Source organism: Pinus tabuliformis, chromosome 6, assembly GCF_031772625.1.
Source record: "Pinus tabuliformis cultivar Carrire ecotype Pingquan chromosome 6, CPIR1, whole genome shotgun sequence".
NCBI classification, from domain to species: Eukaryota; Viridiplantae; Streptophyta; class Pinopsida; order Pinales; family Pinaceae; genus Pinus; species Pinus tabuliformis.
In genome coordinates, this window is record NC_142292.1 from 296801338 (window position 1) to 296807295 (window position 5958).

The window sequence follows — 5958 nt, forward strand, 5'->3', positions numbered from 1 at the left end:
AATGGAAATAACGACCGTTCAAACATTTCCAAGAGAACTAACACTCAGTTCATTATGAAATAGGTGGCCACCTATGATGACGCAGAACAGAGGAATTCAAATGGACAAAACCAGAAAGCCGAGAAGCAGAACGAACAGTCGAAAAGCAGATTGGCTTTAAAGCCACGAACTGACAAAGAGAGAAGCAAGTAGTAAAACAGTGATCGAGTTGAGAAAGCTAAGAGCAAAGAACAGAGAAGAAGTCAAGCTGACCTGTAAGAGCAAAGGCAGCATCGAGACAGAGACAGAGAGAGAAACAAAGAGTCTATGCACTCCAGAAAGGGCTTGAGAGGTTCAAGCGAGCTCCTCTATATATTCCTGTCGTGTATTGAGTCTCAGATTGGACTCATACCATTATGACCAATAGAGGTCGAGATTCAATAAGGAGAGTCTGTGTACTCCAGAGACTTGGTGGATCCAAGTTCTTGCTGATTTATCTCTGTTGAGTGAGACTCAAATTGAGCTCACTATTGTAAAAACTATGCTTTGAAAACATAATAGAGAGGCCACCACTGAAGGCTGGACTAGGAGACGTAGCCGAGGAGTATTGGGTGAACTCCTTATTAAACTTGTTGCATTTATATGTTTTCCTGTTGTGTTTTCTTTAATTGCTTTACTGTCTGTGTATTTCACAATCTTATCGATCCTTTGCATAAATTAACATAGACACATCCATGCACATGAGTCTATAATACCTTAATTAATTGTCTTGGATCAATTTCAGATCAAGAGGTATGAGAGCTTTAGGTTGTTAAGGTTAGAAAAGCTTGTGCTGGGTTTTGTTGTTGAATGCTAACTAGATTAAAGCTTAAATTAGGAGAAGAAGAATTGGTTGAAGCTAACCCAGAAATTGGAAGAGTCTACCCGAAGAGAAAAATGTCAGAAGAAAGTCCCTTGAAATCAGACTCCCAATTCATGGATAGTTTCATGACCATGAGAGCCATGGTGGAGGAAATGTATAGAGAATTTAAGAAAGGTAGAGAAGAAGATTCAACAAACTCCAAACTAGATAAAGGAGTAGAAGAATCTTTCCTCCATGACCATTCTAAAGGAAAAGGGAAAGAAGAAAAGTTTCCCACACCTCCTAATTTCCCTGAAAATAAAAAGAAAACATCTTTGATTAAATTAGATGTTAAGATTGATTCGCCTATATATGATAGAGAGTTGAATGTAGAGAAGCTGGATAATTGGATTAGATAGATTGATGTGTATTGCAGGGTGCAGAGCATTGACTCAGACAAAAGTAAGATTCAGCTGGCCAGTGTACGCCTTGGAGGCACCACCTTGGTATGGTGGGAAGGCAGGACACAAACTGACATGAAGAAGCATGGTAAAATTCTTTCTGTCTGGAGTGAATTTGTTTCTGCAATTAAAAAGAAGTTCTATCCACTAGCCTATATTTAGCAAGCCATGATGAGCTAGCAAACTCTTCGCCAATTAAAAGGGAAAAGTGTACAAGGCTACACTCAAGAATTTAGGAAAAGAGCTTTGATTCTGAGAATTTCTTTAGACTCACCTGAAACTCTGCTGAAGTATATAGGTGGTCTACACAACTATTTAAAGCATACCATTCTCATGTTTAATCCCACTAGCATAGATGAGGTATCTGTCCAGGCTACACATCTAGAGGCTAGAGGCAAGAATGTGAACCCAGAGGTTGGGGGATCATCAAAACCCATTGCAAGCAAAAGCAAGGAAAAGAGAAAACACAAATGGAAAGAGAGGAAGACAAATGTTGTACAAAAGACCAAGCCTTCATGCACTCATTGCAAGCAGGATGGACATGATGATGAACACTGCTGGATTCTGCATCCGAAGCTGAGACCCAAGAAGTTTGATGGAAAAAAGAAGAAGACCGATGCAACTATTCAAAAGGATTTGGGATCAGACTCAGGAGATGAAACAACAATCACAGACACAGGTATAAAAGGTTGTCCACTTTAGAGAATGCAAAAATAAAGAAGTAGGTACATGAGCTACTCGAGAAAGGGTTCATAAGACCTAGCACATGACCATGTGGGTCTCCTATTGTCTTGGTGAGAAATAAAAATGGCTCATGGAGAATGTGCATTGATTACCGAGCACTGAATAAGATAACGATAAAAAATCGTTATCCCCTTCCTTGCATAGATGATCTATTAGATCAGTTAAAAGAAGCTATTTATTTTTCCAAGTTGGACTTGCATAGTGGCTACCATCAGGTCAGAGTTGCAGAGCAAGATGCATGGAAGATTGCTTTTAAAACAAAGCAGGGATTGTATGAGTGGTTAGTTATGCTTTTTGGCTTAACTAATGCTCCTACTACTTTCATGAGAGTAATGAATGATGTACTCAGGCCTTTTATTGATGATTTTGTCATTGTATATTTAGATGACATTCTTATATTTAGTAAAACATGCGAAGAACATTTGAAGCATGTCAAGCAGACTCTAGATGTTTTGAAAAGAGAAAATCTCTATGTTAAGCTCTCAAAATGTGAATTTGCCAAAACATCTTTGAATTATTTGGGTCATATTGTAGAGGGTGGTGAATTGAAGATAGATCCCTCTAAGGTTGCAGTCATTATAAACTGGCCTAAACCCAAATTTGCTACAGAAGTTAAAAGCTTATTCGGAGCAGCACAGTATTGGAGAAAGTTTATTGCTAACTTTTCCTGGATTGCAGCTCCCTTACATGCTTTAACCGGATTGAACAAGGTGTTTCAGTGGGGAGGAAAACAACAAAAAGCCTTCGACAACTTAAAAGAAAATATTAGTACAGCACCAATACTAGCACTGATCGATCTTCAAAGACCATTTGAGATTGAAACAGATGCCAGTGACTATGCCATGGGAGTAGTGTTGATGCAACATGGTAAACCCATATGTTATCATTCTAAGACATTTAATTCTGCAGTAGTTAATTATCCCACATATGATAAGGAATTGTATGCATTAGTACAGAGTGTGAAAAAGTGGAAACATTGTTTAATGGGAAAAGAGATAGTTATACATACTGATCATCAATCACTTCAATATTTACACTCCCAAACTAAGTTGCAGCAATCAAGACACTATAGGTGGATGGGTTTTCTACAACAGTTTCATCTTGTCATTAGATATAAAAAGGGCATACACAATAAAGTTGCAGATATGTTGTCTAGACCAATCATAAATGCATCTACTACACTTAAGCATAATTCAGTATTGCATGAAAGCTACATTGAACAGTATGCTCAAGATATAGATTTTAAGGATGTATATGCAACTTTAAGTCGTGGAAAACAAGTAGAAGAATTGGATTATCATGTTAAGGACCAACTCTTGTATCATTTTGGAAAGTTATGCATTCCACAAACTGAAAGAGTAAAGATAATTTGAGAAGCACACACTTCTCTAATATTAGGTCACTTTGGTGTAAGTAAAACAGTTGCACAGCTGCAAATATTTTGTTATTGGCCAAAAATGAATGAGACAGTTTCTAAATATGTAAGAGGATGTACCATGTGTGCTAAAAGCAAGCCCAACAATAGAAAACTAGGCTTGTACTCTCCACTACCAGTTCCTTCTCATCCTTGGGAAAGTGTTTCCATGGACTTTGTTGGGGGACTGCCTAAATCTAGAAAAGGTCATGACTATTTATAAGTTGTTGTGGATAGGTTCAACAAAATGTGTATTTTAATACCTTGTAACAAACAAAATACAGCTAAACAAACTCCAAAGTTGTTCTTTCAGCATGTATGGGTTCATTTTGGATTACCCACTTCCATTATATTTGATCGAGATACCCGATTTGTTGGGAAATTTTGGTCAAGTTTGTGGGAATTGATGGACACCAGACTGAAGAAGAGCATAGATTTTCATCCGCAAACAGATGGCCAAATTAAAGCGGTCAACTGGACAGTGATCTAGTTGCTCAAAGGCTATTGCAACAAGCATCCCAAGCTTTGGGATGAAAATTTATGCTATGTGCAGCATGCTTATAATCGGGCTAAACATTCTTCTACACAAAGATCTCCTTTTGAGACCTATTATGGTTTCACACCAAGGTCTCCCTTGGATTTTGTCTTCGATAAAGACATAGTGGTTGATGGACACAGTGATGTGGACAAAGCAACCAAGTTCATCGAACAAATCCAAGAGATTCACCAGGTAGTACAAGAACAGTTGGAAAAGAGCCAAGCCAAGTACAAGGCAAGGCACGATAAGCATCAGATGGAGCATAGTTTCCAAGTTGGTGATCAAGTCTGGCTCTATATCACCAAAGACAAAATGCAAGGTGAAGGTAATAAGCTGAAGCCAATAAGGTATGGACCTTTCAAGATACTTGAAAAAATTGGTGATAAGGCTTTTTTCCTTGACTTACCAGCTTACATGCACATCTACTCAGTTGTCAATGCAGATAGCTTGAGGCTATTTGAACCTTCATTGATTGAAGATCCCGAAAAGCAGAGTCAATTGCCTTCTATTGATGATCTGTTGCCTGAATATCTTAATGAATTGCAGGAAGATATAGTTCTGGATAGGAAGGTGAGAACTACACGCAGAGGGGATGTTGAGTACCTTAGGATTGGGCTCAAAGGTTAAAAACCAAGCAGTGCGAAATGGATAGAAATTGGGCAAGCGAGGAATCCGTAGCTTCACTTGATGGATGCTTAAAAACCAACTTTTGGTGGTCCAAAAGCTTTTTAGTGGGAAGGCCGTGATCTGAATTGGATCCTAAAACACTCTCTAAGTTTTCATAACTCTAAAAAAATCATGCCAAAGTTTCTAAGACTTACAAAGGTCGAGCTTATCAGAAATATCTTCGGAACAGTTGTAGTTTGTGAGCAGCGTGGAGCAACGAGGACCCTCGGTCAAGTGCGCAGACCGTTGGCCCATGGTAACGCGTGCTATCACGAATTGGCAACACGGGAGGTATTTTTGAGAAAAGGTCACTAATCGCATATCACTGGGCAAACCCCTCAGTGAAGGAAAAGCCCCGAGCGACCCAGACCCGAAAAGTCATAAAACCATACGGATTTCGCATCGATTCCGTCAGAGGTGGGTCCCACACAAAAATTGACAAGATATTGAAAGGGCTTCGAGCGGTAAGTAGTTTCAACCGAGTCCCACCCCATGCCATGCATTCGGCGGAAGAGAGAGAAAACCACTCACATTGGACAGGTAAAGGTCATGCTACTTACCGACCCGATATGGATGGAGACCATAGGATCTAGGAGCTCCAGATCAACGGCAGAAATGCGACCCGATGGATGACCAGATTTAATGGGGTAAACAGGCCGAATTGTATAAGGTTTGAAGTCTGGCATGAACGATTAGTTGGAAAAGGTTCGTGTTTTGCGGGAAAACTTTGGAGCAAATGGAAATAACGACCGTTCAAACATTTCCAAGAGAACTGACACTCAATTCGTTATGAAACTGGTGGCCACCTCCCTGTGAGGTGTTACACAGTGATGATGACGCAGAATAGAGGAATTCAAACAGACAGAGACAGGAGAACCAGAAAGTCGGGAAGCAGAATGAACAGTCATAAAGAAGATTAGCTTTAAAGCCAGAAACTGACAGAGAGAAAAGCAAGTAGTAAAATAGTAAGCGAGTTGAGAAAGCTAAGAACAGAGAACAAAGAAGAAGTTGAGCTGACCTGTAAGAGCAAAGGAAGCATCGACATAGAGACAGAGAGAGAAACAGAGAGTCTGTGCACTCTAGAAAGGGCTTGAGAGGTTCAAGCGAGCTCCTCTGTATATGCCTATCGTGTATTGAGTCTCAGATTGGACTCATACCATTATGACCAATAGAGGTCGAGATTCAGTAAGGAGAGTCTGTGTACTCCAGAGACTTGGGGGATCCAATTTCAGTCTTGCTGATTTATATCTGTTGAGTGAGACTCAAATTGAGCTCACTGTTGTAAAAAAATTGCTTTGAAAACATAATAGAGAGG